This window comes from Apostichopus japonicus, chromosome 8 (assembly GCF_037975245.1).
Source record: "Apostichopus japonicus isolate 1M-3 chromosome 8, ASM3797524v1, whole genome shotgun sequence".
NCBI lineage: Eukaryota > Metazoa > Echinodermata > Holothuroidea > Aspidochirotida > Stichopodidae > Apostichopus > Apostichopus japonicus.
Window position 1 is genome coordinate 31,420,957 of NC_092568.1, and position 21,891 is coordinate 31,442,847.

The 21,891-nt window shown below is 35.7% G+C and overlaps 1 protein-coding gene and 2 pseudogenes across 6 annotated transcripts in view; all 3 read left to right on the forward strand.

The window, feature by feature from the left end:
* The first annotated feature begins 5,153 nt into the window (after positions 1-5,153).
* LOC139972677 (U2 spliceosomal RNA) lies at positions 5,154-5,234 on the forward strand (annotated as a pseudogene).
* Positions 5,235-5,341: 107 nt separating this feature from the next.
* On the forward strand, positions 5,342-5,440 carry LOC139972683 (U2 spliceosomal RNA; annotated as a pseudogene).
* Positions 5,441-5,838: 398 nt separating this feature from the next.
* The window catches only part of LOC139971586 (neurexin-3-like), a 158,197-nt gene continuing 142,144 nt past the window's right edge, over positions 5,839-21,891 (forward strand). For 3 of the 6 annotated variants that reach the window (XM_071978199.1, XM_071978202.1, XM_071978204.1), the window contains exon 1: positions 5,841-6,230. The gene's annotated coding sequence lies outside the window, so the exon portion shown is untranslated. Of the gene's footprint in view, positions 6,231-21,891 lie in introns of all 6 variants that reach the window. The other 3 variants (XM_071978200.1, XM_071978203.1, XM_071978205.1) reach the window with 2 other exon arrangements.

A 21,891-nucleotide genomic window follows, 5' to 3' on the forward strand; every position in this document is an offset into this window, starting at 1 on the left:
TTGTGAATGACCTAAAACTTTAGGTCAAAATTGACCTTTAATCAGTCATATTTACCACGTTTTCCTTGCCACTTTGAGAAATTGTATCTCGCGATTCTTATACTCCACCATACAAAACTTCGTATGATTTTGAATACTCAAAAAAAATATGCCTAATAGAACTACCGTCATAGGCGTAGGCGCCTAATTTGATTTGGGGGATGCAACGACTTGCCTGAAAAATATAACCAAACTTTTTTCCACATGTTAATGTGCATATCATATAGGCATGCATCGGTTTTTACATCACATGCCAATAATATAAAACCATTTTTTCGTGTTATTACCATTCCTATTGGTTATAATTATTGGGGAAGTTGTTACAATATTAATGGTAATAATAATATAAAGTTTAACCATTGAAAAACACATTGCAAATTATTTTTCAGTAGGTGCCCGAAAAGTTATCAACATATTGCCCGAATTTTCACAAAATATTTGGTTGGGGGTGCGGGGCTAATAAGTTTGTGAAATGATTGCCGGTGGGTACAAATGTATCGAAAAAAAGTTCGGAACAAAAGTGCAGTCGCGAAAGATGGGGTGTGTGACTGACACTGACCGTATCGTTGACGAGTAGCGCGGGGGTGGGGGTACAAGGCAGCAGTCGGAATTTTCTGGCTTCAAAACCCATCCAGTTGGATTTTCAGCCACTACACCACCCCCCCCCCCCCCCAATCATCAGGCCTTAGCTACGTCTCTGGAGACGTTATGTGTGTGTGCCTGTATAATCAGTAATGTAATGATATGTTAGAACGACTTCGGCATTATAAAAGTCGTTGGCTGTAAATTAGGCCTATGTATTTCCATATCTCTCTATATCATGTATTCTCACGTTTCTGTATTCTTCATTGATATCTTCTCTCTTTGTTTTACTCGTACCGCAGTTTATTTATTTTTGTAATTTGGTCACTATACAGTTTGATAACACCGCGGCCTTATGGCAAGCCGTTTTACTTTTTATTCAATATTTAATGATATCTTCAATTATTTGATGATATCATTAAATCAATTGTTGATATCATTAAATCAATTGTTGATATCATTAAATCAATTGTTGATATCAAGAATTCGAATTGATGATATCAATAATCAATTAATGATATCATTAATTCAATTCATTTCTTGATATCAATAATTCATTTAATGATATCATTATAAATGAATTAGTGATATCAAGAAATGATTTAAAGATATATTTAAATGTATTTGTGATATGTACATATCACTAATTCGAATTAGTGATATGTACATATCAATAATTCGAATTAGTGATATCATCAAATATGACGTCATATTTACTGATGTCATTAATTCGCTTTAATGATATGTACATATCACTAATTCGAATTAGTGATATCATCAAATATGACGTCATATTCATTGCTGTGTGAATAAAGGGCAATGACATTAGAAGCAATAAAACCTAGCAACTGGCTGGTCGTTTAGGTTTGGCAACTGGCTGGTCAAAGAAAGGTGGATTTTTCATCCAAGGAACTTCCAAGGGGTTTGAATATGAAAAAGTCTTTCAAATTATGAACAACTTATAATGAGCCAATATAGGATCACGATGAAAGGTAACCTATATATCGCTGTACTCGTGAAGTCGATTAGCGGTTAGTAGAAATATCACGAAACATTGCATTTGTTTACATGAAGTATAGGCTTTATCTATATTTTGCAGAGCCTGTACACGCACTGATCATGGTTAAGTTTGAAATCATCCTTTGATTAATAGTAATCTGTACGAAATAGTTTTCCTTAAATTATTGTGCAGACCAAGCTTCTTGAAGTGTATATATTCTGATATATAACTTCTCAAAGTATCTTATTATTATTATTATTATAATAATCATAATAACAATAATAATAATAATAATAATAATAAAAAGTAATAATAATAATAATAATTTACATAGCGCATTATACCGACGGTCCCAATGCGCTTTACAAAAAACAGAAGTACAAAAACACAGTATAGTAGAAAAAAATTAAAGATACACGAAAGGATCGCAAAATTACATGGTCCAATGAGGGTAGCACATAAATAAGTGAGTTTTTAAATTAAGACACTTTTAAAAATTGTCTATGCAAGGGACATTCGTAATGTGGATGGGAAAAATGTTCCAGAGTTTGGGGGCCGCATATTGAAAAGAACGCTCACAGTACATGGATAGCTTTGTAAGTGAGGGTTTGTACTTTATTCTTTCAGAAACAGGAGGCAAGTGAAGTTGATGGAGAATATTTTTAATTTAATGTGGGATCTGTCATTTGTTATAGGGTAACCTTTCTGGCGGTGATGTTTTGCATGATGCGTTGAAGCTAAGAGATTTGATAAGCATGGGAAGTCCAAATAAAAGGCTGTTACAACAATCAAGTCTGGATGATACAAAAGCATGGTTAAGTGTCTCAATCAACTTTCGATCAAGATATTTGTGAATTTTGGCCGACTTCTCTGATCGCGTGTGCAGTAGAGCGGCAGATATTATTTACATGAGGCACCAATGTGACCCTTATCATAAAAATTAACACCTAGATCTTTAACAGAAGGAACGGGAGATATACAAGAATCACTCATCTTCACGAGAGTTACAGCGGTGACATTACAGAACCGTGGCGAAACATGAATCAATTCGGTTTTGTTGTCGTTGAGAATTAGTTTGTTGTTTACACACAAAGTTTTTAGTCTGTTAAATTTCATGTTATATAACTGATGATGTACCGTGCAATCATCATCTCTCCATACCGCCGATGAATTCCACCTTGCTAATACGTCAAAATTTGTGCCATCTGTAGAGTTACATATGCAAGTTTGCCACATAAAAAAACGATGTTGATGTACGCAAACACATTTCCTGTTCTTGCGAAACAGAGCTTGTAATCACCACTTGTCCTCAGACTGCAGCAATATAGTAGTACACGCCAACGCTATATGAAGCTATACACATATCTCCATTACTTGATATTTAACAGCGCCATCGTTTTTAAACTTCCTATTTCTCTTGCAACGCAAAAAGTGCGGAACAACACTATATAGAAAATCATATTTTTCTTTTTTATAAGAGAAAAACAAACAAATTTTCGGGTTTTGAGGCTTGGATTTCAGAGTACACAAGTACATGTTTTGGGTACATGTTTGAGTTTGGGATGAAGAGGCTTGTTATTGTAGTACGCATGCGCGCTACATTATTGGCATTACTGGCAAAGTGAACGATACCTACATGACTGGACGTTGAAACTTCAAGTTTAATATAGTCTCTGTACATTTGTAGCTTCAGAGGCTAGCTACGTAGCCAACTTATTCTGAGCCTGCCATGGCGCTCACAAGCGCCCTCACCATGTATAAGTATACATGACTATACTCCCTGGTATATGTTGTCCGTCCAAAAAAAATAACACAATGAACAACAGAAATTAGTTAAGTTCTTCCTACAACTGCAAGCACTCCACTTGCACTAAAATACTGCGTATTTGCAGGCAAATGCTGTTCTAGCTTACTTTGGGCTCTCACAGCTTAACTTTAACATGGTCATGATACGGAAAGTTCAAGGTGTCATGAATGGACCAACGTGTCGGCTATCTAGTGAGTGGTAGAGCTTAGCAACTTCTATGATGACTTAGCGAATTCTGCATACACATGTACATAAAAATTCTGCATAATTTGTATTTGATCCTTCCATGTGACATGATTAATTTGTCGCCTGCATCACAACACCTTGTGACATTTGGCAGACTATTTATGGGATATCGTTATGATGCTTCCTGCTATAGTAGTAATTCAACATGTACGATATTAATAGCATACGGTACCGTACTGATTTATCTATTAACAAGAATGAGATGTACACCATTATCAAGAAAGTCGTTTTTACTCGTGTCCAAGTCACGAGTATCTTTATAAAAAAAATGTAACTGTAATTTACAGTAGTTCCAGTTCTTGAACATTTTAATAAATTATAGATTATTAATTTTTGATTATTAATAACTTTTGATGGCCCTTACAAATATGTCTTATGTAATTTCATTTGCTGACTTAAAAACGGTTACAAGTAGTAGGGCTATTATTATCAGTGTTAGTATACACAACTTGCCTGGTTCAAATTCGCCGACGGGTCCGACTTGAATCATGAATGGATTTGACCCAGTCGACAAGTACATGATTATCCAATAGGTATAGCTGAAGCCAATGTTGCAGCAGTCCCCATTGTCAAGGGTCCTCCGAGAAAACTCAAACTCAAATAATTCAAATCGTAAAACACCAACACTCTATTGTGCGGTTGAGCCTGTAAGTCTTAATTTGGAATATGCACCTTATGATACCATGTATCTTTCCGGTGGTTGTTAACCAGACACTGTATAAGTTCATTAGTTGTTTGCAGTTACAAGGGCTATTTTTTCAATTATCGCCATAGTTAAGTCCCATCAGGTGCCAAGTTCAACTCAACGTTTTCTTTTAATACTCAGTGGTTTTTGGTTATTTCATTACTTATAACCAACTTTATACAGGTATTTCATCTTGTACGATCATGGGTCAGGGTCTCAGGGGAAGTTGTCATTAAGGTCAGCTCTCATGGTTTGATACAAGGTGGAGGAAGGGCGGCTAGAAGTAAAAATAAATGGTGTAATCACATTTACGATACGGTACCAAACTTATGCTCATTGGGACCATTTGTGAACGGCCATGCCAGTACAGTGATACCGAAATTTCACCCAAACCAGCGGCTTCTCTACCAATATCGTCATTTAAATGTTTGCTTGGTGAACTTATGAAATCAGTTTGACCATTCTTAGACTTTGACTATCTATATGTCATTTTGTATTGGCCGTTTGAGAAGGTTTCAATCTTTGTCGCCTTCCATGACGTTTCACTGGAACGAATATCCTGTAGAAAATGCTTATATGTAAGCTTCTGAAATGACTAAATGTGTTTTCAACGTGACTAACAGTGAGGTATCTTCACGATGAAACGTAAACAATAACACTACTTGTGTAACCGGATACTTTTATTTTTCCGAAGTTCACCACGATTGCTTGATCCCTTTGTAGCTACATTATACTCTCTAGTACTGATATCAACTTCTGACAAGTGAATGATAAAAAAAAGTGAGAAGAACGCAATCGCTTCTCGGCCTTTTGGCTAAGATCATGTGTAGTATCTGTTCTCTTCGGGAATGGTGATGCACACCTGACGACTCACACAGTCACAGTCCCGATGCAAGGGGACTGGGGCTGAGAGCGGATCAGTCGTTTGGTAGTTTGGTTTTCGTGCCCAGGTTCTTTCCTGGGTGACTTTTTCTTAAAAAGTATCGCTTCTCGGCCTTTTGGCTAAGATCATGTGTAGTATCTGTTCCCTTTCGAGGGGAATGGTGATGCACACCTGACGATGATCACACAGTCACTGTCCCGATGCAAGGGGACTGGGGTTGAGAGCGGAGCAGTCGTTTGGTATTTCGGTTGTCGTGCCCAGGTTCTTTCCTGGGCCACTTTTCTTAAAAATAAAAAACTATTTCAAATATGGTAGGATACAAAGTCAACACAAGTTAACCAACAATTAATTGACTGTGATCGGAGAAAACTATGTTACGAACATGTGAAAGCAGTTTCAATGCTCCATTGTGAATATTGTCTCGAAAAACTTTACAAATAATGCATTTTATTTGTAACAAAACGTCTAAAAAATCCAACTGTTTGTTGTCTACCATACTGCCCGGATGTGTTTCCCACGCCCCCTTTCGGTGAAGTCCCTTCGAATTATTTGATTGGCAGCTTTGAGGCACCGCCACTTCCGAACTGAGTACAGCGCGCGAACGGTCAAACCACGAGTACATAAACACGCCTTGATAATGAGCAAGTCTGCTGTTCTACGTACGTACGTACACACGGCATCATCATCAGTTCATCACCATTTTGAAGCGAGAGCAGTTCTGTCGTGTTACAACATATTTCAAAATCTATTCATCTAAGTTTTGGATTCGTGGGATGAGAACCCGTACCAAGGATTTGGTTACCTAGCACTTTATCAAGAACAGTTATTGGCTTCATATCTCATATCCGTCGTTTTTGTTCACGTTTGGAAACACATGGATAGCTTATGAACGTTGGGAACTTATTTTGAAGAAGAGAGAAACCATCAGACAGGGATTTATGAACTAGCCTACACCAGAATATATTTACCAACGGATTATCATCAGTAGGTAAGTTACCCCAGACTATATCTCTTTCTCTCTCCGTGTGTAGGGTTGAACTAGTCAACTTCTGTAGGCTAGTTATTAAAACTTACAATTTAAAAAAAAAATCGTATTACGCTCAGGGTATAACACTAACAGTAAAAGCTCCTGCAGATGTACTTGTATTAGGAATTCGTACCACGTCAGGTTTAGGGCCTAGGTCCATACGTTAGGCATACACATTAACAGTTCGCAAAAAGGCCCAGTCTTAATTCTACGCAGGTATCCATACATTGGTGCCAAGACAATTTTGTATTGAACCTTGAGTATTTACTTAGAGCGAATAACTAGTAGCCTATATAGGCCTAGTGTCATTATTTTCAATTGGCCTATTATTATTATTTTCAATTGCAAGCAATACAATATATGCATTATATTGCTTGCAATGTACAGGTATTCTGTATATGTTGTAAAGGCCCATGGGCCTAGTAATAGATTTAAAAGCTTATATTAACAACTATAAAATGTGGTATAAGTTTAGAAGCATAGGTAGAAAAATACATTTAGTGAAGAGGTAGACCTAGTAATGGAGTTGAATCTAGCCATTTTCGACAGTTGTCCCAGTTGTTTTGTTAAATCCATCACTGTATATGCGCAATGCCATTTGGTAATAATGAAATAATAACATATTCTGAGACCTAGCTCATTCATAACTGTATGGTATGCTTTTTTCATTTTGCATGAAGGATGACTGGGCCATACATTGTATGGAGCAGATATATCATTACCTAGAATGGAATTAATTATTATCTGGTGTAAATAGATTAACTTATCAAATTTGGATGATGATGATGTACCAGTAACTTGCATTAACATCTCAAAGAAGATTAGTTAAAATAAAAGAAGAGTTAATACATATGAGGTTCAACTGGCATTCATAAGAGAGGTGATGCATATTGCGGTTGTTTTCTTTATAATCGCCTGAGGCAACTCCTCCATAGAAAAAGCAATTGATTGGGATTGTTAAAGGATTCCATTATTAAAGAAAATGATATCTGATCATTATTCTTGTATTTATTTAAACCCTCTTCATAGAGGACCTTTTATTCTTTTTCATTTACAGTTTCTTAATTTCTGTTAGTTTTAGCAGTGCATACTGCAGTATGATCTATGGTGAAGTGCTCATCATTTTTCTTGCTCATCACTCTTCTTGTTTTTATTTAAACCCTCTTCATAGAGATCTTTTTAATCTTGTTCATTTACAGTTTCTTAATTTCTGTTAGTTTAGCAGTGCATACTACAGTGTGGTATAGATGGTAAAATGCTCATTTTGCCAATAATAGTCTATTGTTTAGAACAAACTTAATCAGGTTATTTCCACATCGCACACAACCCCAAATCTCCAAACTATTCTAGGGTCACAAAAATTTGACTACCCACTATATACAAGAATTATCTTCTGTTGCGTCTTTTTAAGCCATGGAAGTATGTCCCTATGCCTCCATAGGTAAATGGTAGTAGGAAAGAATTGTCTTTCAAAAATGAAAGCACAGACTAATAGATGTGTACATATGTGTGTGCAATGACCATTTGTGTGCTTGTAAAAGTTTGAGTCCAATACTGATAACTTTTGTGGTGTACTGAGTGTACAGTATATATATGCAGGGTCTTTTGAAAATATCAGTGTACAATAGCACTAGTAAGGTTAATTGTTTGTATTGAACTAAACCTGAAAATAAACCTGTTTCTGAACAAAAACAAAACAGAAAAACAAAATGAAGAAGAAACAAAGAAAAGACTATATGAAACCTGGGGTTCCATTTTGTGCTTTGAGAAATTTTATATATATTCTTGCCATCTTTGAACTGTTACTATATCATTCCTTGTTAATTGTTTATGAAATATCTTCCTTTTGGTCATCATCTGTTAACATGTTAATTGTTGTGGGGGGAGAGTTTTCCAGTTAGGAATCGATTCCCCTTTAAAATGTACGGTACCTTCTCTAGCACGGAGGACGTGAACACTCGTCCAACAGAAATATCGACAGTTGTGTTTACTAATTCATTTTATAGCCCTGATGAATATGAGTGAAAGAACCTTCCATCCTTTTGTTGTTAAGCCGGCGAATGACATGATATGTGTGATATGAAATTGAATACAGAGATGTGAGGCTATCCATTCACAGGTTACATCTACTCAAGCATGAAAATTTGTGTGATTTTACTCCCTGTAGTAAACATCCTTGACACAAGGCTGTGTTATCCTTGTGGAAACCCTCGAAAATTGCGCAGTGCCCTGGATGATAGTATGTGTTGGTGATTTTATGTGGAAGATTGGAAGATGGCTGCTTGTTAACAGTAATGTTACAGTTCATCAATTCTGGAGAGAAAGAGTGGGTGGGGGCGGGGGGACTTAGGAGACACATGAGTGTGGACTGAGTTAAATATTATACTACTGTACTATCAAGTAAAATGTGGAACAACAAATTAAAAGTTTACAAAAAAATTATAAAAACTTCATTGTATTATAACATTCTTTTTTCGGCATTAAGTTTAAGAATATTTTTTATAACATTTAGAAGTAAAACTCTGCTAACAACTTACTACTTTGCAAGGTTTTTTTTCCATTTATGAAATGTAAAATATTGTTCATATTTTAAATTTAAAATATGACATATGTTTGAAAATTCTCAACTTTGATTTTTACATGTGTATATGGTGATAAAAAAATAGCATTATGTAGAATCACTAATTGCTCAATATTATTTGATACTTCATCAAGATCAGATGGTCTAGAAGGATGGTCTAATGCGATCAATGGCACTGACTCATCTTTTTAGTAATATTTATAAGGTCAATTTGATAAGATTACAAACCAAGCTCACAGATATGTTTTAAGAGTAACATATAGCTGGAACTTTTAAAGTCATAAGTACATATTACTTGTAAAAAAAGAAGGGCTCCTTTTCTGCTGGATTTTTACAAGCTTTTGATGCAGGCCTACTAGATTTGCAATCTTAGCCACTAGCAATAAATGGAAGTACTTTAAATTGTACTGGCTAAAATAAATTTCCCCACTGGCATTTTCCTGAAATACAGCAAACATCAGTTACAGTATAGACTAATATATCCTACTATTTTGTTGATACTCTATGCATTACTTAGTATGCGGGGTTTATTTAAGGTTTGGAAATCATGATGATTTTGACTGACAGTTGAACAGATCTGGAAGTTTTAATGTTACATAAGATGTATGTGTGAACTTATCAAAAGTAGTTTTTCATGTTGGAACTAATTGGGTCTGTGTCAAAAGTTTTAATTCAACAAATCCATCAATGAACTTGATGAGTCACTAAAATGTCTCTTAAAGTTAATTAATAGAAATCAAATTATTTTAAAAATAATTCAGATTTGTTTTATTTCTGAATGGTGGCTGCATGATAGAATCAGATGTAAATTGAAGACAATATTAAAAATTGCAAATATTGATATTGACCTTTCATGGTCATGACACTGTAAAAATTTTGTGTCAAGCCTTTGCATGGCAACACAGAGACGACAACCACAGTCATCGACAGGTTATTAAATGTGCACATGGGGCGAAATTTGTTTAATTCACCATCAAATTTTGATCCTGTATTAACATTTTAACTAGCAGCATTTTGGTTTTCCTCTTTAATGCACCGATAAATTCAGATTACTTGCAAACAAGGAATCTGGTACTGATCTTGAACTGGAGGGTCTTTCCATATCTGCCATTCCTTTCAGATCATTTTCCAGCATAACTTGCAAGATGCAATCCAAATTTGAACATGCTATGTTCAGAGCAACATCTTTCTAGCTTAAGATATTTTTCCAGCTCTCAGAGCAAAACATTGCTAAGGTGTGAATTAAATTGATATCATGAAATCCATAAAAATCATTTGTAAAGCACAGACTAAGTGAAGGGTTTGTCAACTTTTAGCATTTATTCTGTAACAAATAGTCGTAGGAAATCTACTTTGTGTCAGTTTACAGAATAATTTAAAGGAAACTGCATGAACTTTAAAATCTGTATTTGGTTCCAAAATGGAACCCCTAAGGAAGATGATACAGACCAACTGAAAACTTTATCTACAATAGTTAAAGCTTTAGGGGGATGAAACCAAAATTGTTCGGATGTGATTAACGAACCACATGCTAGAGGTATTGATTGCCGGGAATGGAATGTTCCAATTTATCGCCCTTATAGCTACTGTGTTAGGATATGACCATGTTTACTCACCTGTAGCCTCATGGCACATTTTCCATTCTCTTGTAGAGCAAGGTCCTCTATAGCTGTACAAAGATCTACAGAGAATTCATCATGTTTTCATAATTATCAACTCAAATTGTACTGTACAGTATCTAGGCACGGCACCACCTCACCATTAATGTAGAACCATTCAAAACATTAGATCTATGTAAACAGGGAATAATTTATCCAGCATCGCATCACAAAATGGTTTGGAAAACGGTCAAATTGCTGCACAAGTCTGTCTAAGGATGTGTACATCTAGATAGCTGTTTGTAGTTACTCAGGAACCATAGTATTTTATACTGTAGGAGCCAAAATTAGGAGCCTTTAAAACAGCACTGCACAATATTTGAATGTACATAAAATTATTCCGTGTTTTCCTGGGCTGTTCTTATTTGAAACAGAGTGTAAGAGATGATACACTGTGTGGTCACACAGGTTTACACTGTAGACCTGTCATTGAGAATTGTCACTCACAGAACATTTTTGGTTTATAAATGTATAAGATTGTTACTTTCCTTGAATTTTTGAAGCCATTATAGTTGCATCTGATTTGCCCCTGTCAAGCACAGATCCAGGCGGTTGGGGGTTGGGGGAAGTTTATCCCCCTTTTCATGTTGGCCTAATGATTTTCACCCTAAATATGCTTCAGAATGCACCTTTTCTGGGAACAGAGACATGCGAGTTGGCTCCACTGAACTCAGGGCTGTACCCTCTCCTCTTGACTATCCTGGGTCTGCATTCTTTTTCCTGTCTTTTGTGCGAGTAAGTGTTCCTTTGATGCAAATTTGAAGATGATATTAAAACTGCTATTTAAATGAAGAAAAGTAATAAAAGTAAAAGTTCCTCCCCTACAAATGTTAAATTCATAAAGTTTCTATCATCGCTGTCTAATATTTTGGCAGGATGAAAAAAAAATTGTCACTCAGGGTTTTGCCTACATTCTACAGAATCTTGGGGAACAAAAAAGAACTGGGTGTGTCTTAGCTGACTGTGTGTGTTAAATTGTACAGCTAGTATAAAGCATACTGGACATTAATACAAACTTATGAAACCCTAAGAATGACATAACAAGAAGCATCCACTTTGTATCTTCCATTTGGTGTTTTATAGTATATACTTAAACAAAATATGTAAGGATTATATTAAAAGGTTTCTGAAGAAGTAACATGTTGTTTGCATAAGTTCGTAACCTGAAGCAATTATCATAGACTGCAATTTGTAATGTAAAGCATGTGAGTGTACACTACTGTAAGCATTAATATTGTGTTTTACTACTGGGGAGGGGGGAGGGGGAGGGGGAAGGGAAAGAGAGAGTAAAACCAAATACCTACCCTATGTATTATTCTTTTGAGTGCCCATACAATAAATTTGCAGTGTTATAAAAACTGGCTGAGTGGCTATAAAGTCCTTGAAATTATTTTGTTGGTTTTGTGCTTAAATACGTCGTCTGACCTATTAAACTGACACACGGAGATGAAGGTATTACCGTATGTGCCAATGCTATCAATGGATCTATCTGCCGTCCACATCTGTGATTCATACTTTACTCCGTCATAATGAAATAAAACGATCTTTGCAAACAGAATTCATGCTATATAAACTTAATGAATTCGTTTCATTTGGAGACTGCTGTATATTGCTCCCCATAGGATATTATTGTAATAGCTATGCTGTATTCATGCATTCCTTCATAGTACCATATTGCATGGGCTTAGTTCGACTGTCTGCAGTCAGTTGTCTTTACTTCAATTAAAGCAGTGTATGCTGCTTATAGAGTGTCTAGAAACTTACGAGAAGGCTAGGTCATCGTTCTGTATTGTTTATCATACCCTTAGATAGATCTATTAATAGCTATAGGCTGTCAGTATTTACCGTATTACTGGCATGTCGGCATCTAGAAAATCATTAATTTGCAAATGTCTGTTTTGATAACCTACGCAATTGAATTAAATACTGTACAGTATGTATGTTTTAAGCAGAAGAATAAAAGAAGAAGAATATGAAATGGTAATCTGGAATCTACTTTATATGTATACTGGGTGTACACTTAAATTGTATTTATACATTTTGGTGTTTTTGTCAGGATAATACAAACAAGTAATACATGTATACATTTTCAAGGGGAATAATTTATCTTGTATGGCATAGCAAAGTGCACTGCAAATGGTGCAAATAGCTACAGAGTAACTGTACTATATACAGTAACTAGGACTAAATGCATAGTATTCTTACAACACAGAACAGTTGGCTGGCCCCTATTCTATAAATATTTTATGACTGAACCCAAAATTCATGACCTTCAATAGTGTATTTATATATCTCCCATGGAATATTAATTTAGCCCTTGAATTTTGTTTAGTGCAGTAAAGTTCCTTTAGAAAAATAGACAGTTGTTGTGTACAGAAATTGGTACTTGTGTTTATACATATATATATGCAGTTAATGGTCCAGTCAAAAGTGTTAAACTTGAATATAGCTGGTGCTCAGGAGAACTTGTGAACAATTTTATCTGGTATAGCGAATGCTTAAACCATTATTAAAGTGTAAACTGTATAAACATAGCATACAACTTACTCCACTAGTTTATAGGACTCTGATATTGATCATGTCACTAAGTATGATAATTTATTACATTTTAAATTAGCATAATTTTAATCAGGATCAATTCTAAAGGAAATCCTGGAAAAACTCTGTCGTCATCTGGTCATCATTGTAAAACATGAATTATGTATGGCGGAAGATAATTCATTAAAGTGTAACTGTTCAAGGTTTAAGTTTTTTGGTTTGTCATTAAATATTTTAGAGAATAGGGCCTACTGTAAAATGTTTTATAAGTAATTGCTAGTGATAGGTCATTGTACAATTTAACACTTTATAGCTATTTGATAAAAATTTACATTATAATATTTTCCTATGCCACATGCAATAAATGATTCCCTTTGGAAAAATGAATATGTCATATATGTTAGTCTTACTGACACATCAGATATTAATTTGTCATCAATTTGGCAGTCAGTTGCACAAATCTACTAAGCTTGAGATTATTCTTAGCACAGACAGGTTTATAGAGGCAAATATCCAAAGTTTCCTGAAATTTATACATTATTTATGGCTTTAATAAACCATATTATCACTGTTTGTTATAAAGGCAATCAGTTTTGCCTCCAAGTATACCAGAAAGCACCCGAAAAGGTCTTCGATCTATATCTAGGTACGTATCGTCAAATTTGTACATTTTTTAAAACTGCCATTTTCAGAGCATTATTCTGCATCTGAGTATTCATGGCTCTGAGCTAAGACTACAGGTATATACTTTTGAATAAGAGGTTTGAAGGATTTGCAACTGGAAATATTTTTGGAGACCAACTATGTACCGCACAATCTTTCTTTTTACAGTCATAGCAATTGTGGATAATTATGTAGGTGACCTTTTGAAAAGGTCCTTTTTTATCAGATCTCATGTCGGTTGAATGTCTGTAGCACAAGGTTATCATCTAGCAGGAAGAACGGAATAAAAACATGATCAAAGACACCTATGTTTGCCTGCCCCTGCAGAGATTGGTCTGTATGTTAGATCTGCATAGGCATAGGAGCCTAATTTGATTTGGGGGGGGGGGGCTGTAACGACTTGCCCTAAGAATATAAATAACCAAAATTGTTCGCGCGCTCCGTGCGCTTTCAACATCTTAATGTGCATATCATATAGGCATTCATTGGTCATTACATCACATGCCAATAACATACAATCATTTTCCGTGTTATTACCCTTCCATATTGGTCAATTATTGGGGAAGTCGTTACAATAATAATGATAATAATAATATCAGTTTAACCATTGAAAAACACATTGCAAATTATTCTTCTTTCAGTAGGTGCCCGAAAAATAATCAGCATATTGCCTGAATTTTCACAAACAAATTTGGTTGGGAGAGTTACAGCCCCCCCGCCCTCCCGCCTCCTACGCCTGTGTAGATCTGTGATATTTAGTTACTGTACATACAACTCTGTCTCCACGGCTTATAGGAGAGATGTGTGTATATATTGATCTCCGCAAATTACTGAATTCATCACTGAAGTGATTCCCACCAGGAATGTCTCTATTTTAGGTGGTTCGTAATCTGAAAACAGAAACTTTTAACATACGCTGTTCTTATGTTAGCTATCACTGCACATGGTCAAGCTGTGTTACTCAGTGAATTTTTGTTCTTGGAGACACAGGTTAATAGCTTATAGTGTTGTTTAAATATAAGCCCCACTGAAGGAAGAGGCCCTGTTTAAGTACCAAGTGTTGGGTTACCAACAGCTGTGAGCAATTAATCACAGTTTCACAGAGTTGTCTACAGTTTGTATAACATGAATTGAAGTGAATGAGAGGAAATATGTGACCTTGTTAACTTGTAGAATTCATGAATATATACACTGTCAGCTTAACAGAACTGCAAGATGACTTTATGTCGATCGTTCAAGATAGTAGTGAGTACTCTGATAATAATTATAGTTAAAAATGTGGTTCATGCTCCCAGGTGGGTGTCCTGTCCTGTATACATGCTGGGAGTTGTAACACAGCCAAAATAAACAGCTTGCTGCTTTAAGCCATAAGCTGTACATATTTTTCAAAATCTGTCAGAATTGTCAATATTTGCATTAACTTTTTGACATTTGAAATTAGGACAAATATGATGACGTAATTACTACATTTTTTTTACTTGATAGTGCTCACGAATGTTTAGATCGCTCATTTTACCTATCATGTTAAAAAGCTCATATCTTGATCTGGTTCTGTCTGTGATGTCCTTCTTTAAATGATGTATCTTTCTTCGACAACAGTTGTGCTCGTTGTGCAACGTAGAGGCCTAGCCGTGAAATCTGTAATGAAGAAACTAAGAAGCCCCAGCGCCGACTCACATATGTACCGTACTTACGCTTCCAGAAACTAATGTATCATGCATGATTTGTGCTATAATGTTGCCAACAGATATACCAAGGCCTGACAATTCGGTCATGAGGCCTATTTTGGATCTTTAACAATCTACTTAATACTCATTTAGGCTTTAAAATAGCTTAAGGGTAGCTTGACAGAAATTAACTCAAGGTTGAGTTGCCAGGAATATATGCAATCTGTATGTACAGTGAATATAGCGTTGGACTAGATTTGCCTCGCTTCAAAAGAAATATGTATGAAAATGGACACCATAATTGTCTTTCAGTATTGTGCAAGAAGTGACATTTACATCGAAATGTTATCAGAATGTTTTAAGAATTCTTGATAAATATCATGACAGAGAATCTTGCAATGAAAGATGTGAAATATCAGACTGTTGGAAATGTCAGACCATGCAGGCAACAACTTGATTACCATAGTAACTAGAGATGTTTAAAAAACATTTGGTCTTTATCTAAGATGGCTCTCAGCACATTTTATTAATATTCAAAAACAAAAATTTGTTTCAATTATCACAGAGCTGTCATGATTCATGAGAACATGTCGGTATTCATTGTTCTGATAAGAGCTTTTCTGAATATCCCAGAGACACCAAGATTCAATGTGTCTCTGTAGTGTCGATGTACATAGACCATACTGTACTCTGCAAACTTGTATTCATAAATTATACACACACTGCAATACATGTATGTCCACTTTTTGTGATGGGGGGGGGGGGGTTGAAGGAAATGAATTTTAATAATGATGTTTTGTTTGAACTTCATTTTCAGAATTTGTTTAGATATTTGCAAAAGGTAGGGTGGCAGGGGATTCCAGGGGAAGGGGGTCAGCAAATTTTCATAACTTCCCTCGACTGATTAAGATAGGGGCCTGATCTTAATTGGAAGGACCAGTGGCAAATCAATGATTTTATAAAGGAGGGGATACTGCCCTAAGGTCTTGAAGCCAACTACCATGATGGGAGGTGTTACGTCATGTCCCCACACCCCACCCTCCCTCTTGGGTCATGCCACTGAGTTTTGATTATCTGATGTACAGGTGCATGATGATGTTTTGCTATATATATTTAAAATGAAGACTGTTAATGGAACCTAACCTTTGTAGGATACTAATAAGCTTCTCAGGAGGAGTAGAGGGAGAAACGGAAAGAGTAGAGTAGAGGAGTGAAGGGGACAGGAGAGGAGAAGAGAGAGAGAGTATATGGCAAACGTGGGAAGGAAGAAATATGGCCGCGGGATCTAAAAAGAAAAAAAAAAAATGGAAGTGAAACAGAGGGAGAAGGAGAAGGAGAAGTATAATAATCAGGCCTCAGAATTCAGGCTCTTTACTGGCTAAATGAGAACTTGATTTGACTTAAGTCAGTACTTAGATGTTTAAGCAGTACAGTACTGGTTTCCACTAACTGATTCATCAAATTTTGATGGTCATATGAAATGAAATGAAGTAAATGGTTGCATTATCTAGGTTAACTTAGAATTCATGAAAGAAAATGACATGTGCTACACAAAGTTCAACTTAAAGATTATTACATGCAGTAATGGCATAGTGCAGGAATCATATGGCAGGCCAAATGTACAAGTCTTATTCATGGCCTTAAATATTTTTTTAATTTTCAAAATGCTATGCTAAATGGTAAGTTAGTTATGATATATCTAACACAAATGCAAAAGCACATAATTATGAGTGAAAATTTTCAATATTTTACATTTCTAATTTGAAACTAACATCAACAATCGAAGCAGCTATGAGATAAAAAAAGCATTAAATTATAAAAAATTTCCTTGATTTATTATGTTATGAAGCAAAAAATTGCTTGTCCATGGTGTGTAAACAGTATTTAATATATCATATTATACATAATACAGGTATCTTAACCTTGCTATTGACATGCTTCTATTAATTGTGTTCCCAATTTCATTAATAAAATAGCAGTGAGATGTAATTGTTCATTGCAACCATTGTCACATTCCAAGCCCTTTGGTTGACTACGTAAATATAGATCTTTTACGTACCTTGATTCAAAATTGCAAATTTGATTTAGTTTTATTAAGAGACACCAATTCAAAGGTAAATATGAGCATTGATTGTCTGCTGGTTTCAAGTCATCCATATATACAAACAGCAGTATACCAGGCAGATTATTTTTATGCAAAACATTTAAATAACTCTTGAAAATTACTCTTTGGTCTGTGAAGATCCATTGTTCCACATTATTGATCTTCTGAAGGTTGCCATAACAACTAACTGCATACCAGCCTTCCATCAGGAAACGTTTTTTCCTGTTCTCAAAGAGCAGGAAATGTTACAATGTGATTTCTATGTAAGCAAATATGAAACCATTTTTTAGGTCAGCGGTCGCTCTTACCAATCTCAGATTCAGAGCAGTATGACAGAGGCGGTGCAGCTCACATCAATGTGAATTTGTTGAATCGATAAACTCAGCATACACTTACATGAAAGACTTTTCATTCACATATTCTAGTTTCAGTTTTAATGATTTTTTTTTTGCAACCAAAATTAAATGGACAAGATTCCTTTGATGATTACAACTTTGAATACTGACAGTTCAGGAATGTTGTTGACTAAATCCAGCAAGGTGATGAGATACAGTTCAGCATCAAATAATACTAATAATAATAATAGTAATAATAATATGTGCTATTTATAAAGCGCTTTCCAATAAAATCTCAAAGCGCTGTACAGAAATAAATACCTAAAAGATATCAAACAATACAAAAAAAAAATTGCACCAGGTAACTAAAAAAAAACAATACAAAGAATAAAAAGGAATAATTAAAACATAAGAGCAAAATATCAGTTTATAGTGTGTCTTGTATCTTCATAGATTTAAAAGAGATCGGTACATGTCCTATTTTATATGCTATTGACACTTAGGGAGGAGATGGAAAGTTTGGCTTCATGTTATCATGATTTGAACCCCTTTATATACTCTTCAAAATGACCAGATGGCAGATTGTACAGGATATCATATCTTTAACGTCAAACTTGAAAATCACCAGCTTACATATATATATATGATCTCTTAACTTCTGCCATGTGTATTGTCATAAAACCCCCTTCATCTACCTGCACTCCTTTCTTGGGATGTGGATACGATGGGATGGGCTCTGCATGCAGTTGGGGGGGGGGGGGGATACAGGGGAGAAACAGTATATATGCGAGAGCAGAAAACAGCATAGGACGGACAGGATGGCTGCAGCGAATATAATTAAAATTAACCTTGTAAGTAAGGGGAAGAGGCATGGGTGGAGGAGGGGGGTTTGAAGTTGACTCAGAAAAATATTAGAGTACTAGAACTAATCCCATCTATCTGGTCATCTCTGCATGTACTGTATCGTAAAGTTATCCATTGTACTTTTAATGCTTCATTTGCTTTATGTTGTAAGTTTGTGTCACCCTGACCAAGTCCACGTGTTAACTCCTTATCTGGATTTAAAAGCTCTCAGTCTAACCAAATAATTCTATGGTTACAGCTATTCGACAGCTCCAAATCACCACAGTATTTACAACACTTTTCCTCCTGTACAGAACATACATAACAATTCCCACAAACTGAATGTACTAATATTTCATATAAATTTTCATGTGCAAGAGATTTTAATGCCCATTTGGCATTCTTCATGGACAATTTCAGTGAAACAAAACAAGGTGTCATATTCTCAGATGATACCATATATATTTCCTTTAATGGCCGAGTATGGTAATGATAGATTCATAACAAAAATGTAGTAGCTCAAAGAGAAGCTCTACAGAGAGAAAGAGAGCGTCGGTCCTCTCATCGGCCGACTCGTAGTTTCAAAGCTTGAGCTTGCCGACTTACGAATCTGTGAGATATTCCGCTCTCCTAAGAGATGGCAAACCAGCTGCCTGGGCAAACAGACCAGCTTCATCTAAAATGATCCATGTGGCAAGAGGCCGGCCTACAGTATCGTTTTGACCTTCAGAGGCAGACATATTGCAGTATTGGAGTGTTCTCTACGGTACAACGCTGTAAAGAAAGAACGGAGTAAGTTGAGACTGTTTAACAGAAGCGGCTGTGAAACCTTCTTGTGTGGAGACTGGTGCTGGTTTCAAATATAGGGATGCAGTGTTTCACGACGGCCATGAGTTACGGAGGTCTAAACAAAATCAGCATATCTAGGCGATAGCTGAGAAGGTGTCCTTGTGGGAGAGTTCTTCACAGAAATTTATTTATGTTATTTGATCAAAATAGCATAATCACACCTATACTGAAAATTTTAGCCAGGTGAAGAGAGAAGAATGATGTCGATTATTAATGAAGGAATGTTTTGTTAGCCTTCTGTAGTCTTCCTCAATTATCATCTACAAAAATTGATGTAAAAAATATGGTTTATTAGAAATCATTGATTGACGTACAGTACGTGACACAAGAGAAAAGGAAAAACCTGATAATTTTTGGCAATTTTTTACGATACGGTGAGTTCTTTAATGAGTTTTTGTATTGACTGTGCTTACCTGTACAACCTTGTCAGTGAGGACTCAGTTGATGTGAGAATCTAACATTGAACTCTTCCAGAACCTTGAATTAATTGAAAGTACAGTGCTGCTCATAACCATGTACAACCTTGAAATTTTTTTTTTTTTTTTTTTTTCTGAGAACAGCAATTTTCTTCACTGACAGTATTTGTAGTTATCTCTTATCTTATGCCTTAAATGCAGTGCAGTGAACATTGGAGGGATATCTCGAGCGTCTCATAACCCTCAAGGCCTGAAGGTATATATACGCTGGACTCAATTTAATCGCAGAGCCTTTCTGAAGACAAAAACGTGTAATTGCCGCTCTCTCTCTCTCCCGTTTCCTCATCGGCAGGAGAGTTGGCTGTTTTTGACCTTAAAACAAAAGGTGTGTACATTTTGATATTGATTACAGAGTGGCTGAGCCAGAGAAATGTTTTCAGCTAATGAGATTAAAATCCTTAAAAGCAACTTTAAAAGGCAGTGTGAGATTTACTGCGATAATTTATAGAGGTATCCTGTATGCGTACACATGTACGTGGGCAGACGGGTGCGGGAATGTGCTAATAATTTAGGCACTAATCTGCATTGCATTTCGGGAGCTTTTGAGCCTTGCTGTAGTACTAAGTTTAATAATACTGATTGTTGGCTGTGTGAAATATACTCTATAAAGTTAAGAATTACTTGGTTTTAGAATTAAAAATAACAAGGCAAACTTGAACTAAGCGTGCAACATGATGAGTATGGGTACAAGTAGAATTACCCTTGAGTACAAGTAGACTTCTACTTGAGTACAGGTAGACTTGTACTTGAGTGCAAGTAGACTTCTACTTGAGTACAAGTAGACTTCTACTTGAGTGCAAGTAGACTTCTACTTGAGTACAAGTAGACTTCTACTTGAGTTCAAGTAGAATTACCCTTGAGTTCAAGAAGACTTCTACTTGAGTACAAGTAGACTTCTACTTGAGTACAAGTAGACTTCTACTTGAGTGCAAGTAGACTTTTACTTGAGTACAAGTAGACTTCTACTTGAGTACAAGTAGAATTACCCTTGAGTACAAGAAGACTTCTACTTGAGTACAAGTAGACTTCTACTTGAGTACAAGTAGAATTACCCTTGAGTACAAGAAGACTTCTACTTGAGTGCAAGTAGACTTCTACTTGAGTGCAAGTAGACTTCTACTTGAGTGCAAGTAGACTTCTACTTGAGTACAAGTAGACTTCTACTTGAGTACATGTAGAATTACCCTTGAGTACAAGAAGACTTCTACTTGAGTACAAGTAGACTCCTACTTGAGTACAAGTAGACTTCTACTTGAGTACAAGTAGAATTACCCTTGAGTACAAGAAGACTTCTACTTGAGTACAAGTAGACTTCTACTTGAGTGCAAGTAGACTTCTATTTGAGTAAAAGTAGACTTCCGCTTGCATGAGTACAAGTAGACTCCCCTTGAGTACAATAAGACTTCCCTTAGTGTACAAGTAGAATTCACCTTGAGTGCAGGTAGACTTAAAAAAGGCCTAGAGACTAGAAGGAAAAGTTCTACAAATTCTGGGGGCGGGTATGAATACTGGCAAGTGAAATGTTAGAATACATTAGAAAGAGTAGGGACTCGCTACAAGTATGTGAGGAGGTAATTTATTGCCCTCCTATGTTACCAATCTCTACTCTTCTGTTGCAACTTTGTAATGTTTGAATATCTATGTACATACCAAGCCCAGACTGACCTATTTCCTTGAACCTCTTGGGAAGAATTACCACCAAATACAGGTGTGTACAAATTAGAATGAAACGATTATTCAGATTGTAAGTATATTTTAATTAGCATAATATTCTTCAGGCTACAGTCATCCTTCTTTTACAACTTTTTTCTTCTTCTTAATACTACCAAAAATTTGGTCTGCCCAATTACAAAAATTTCAAAATGTATCTAGCAGACTATAGATTCATCTTGTGAAGATGAACTTCAT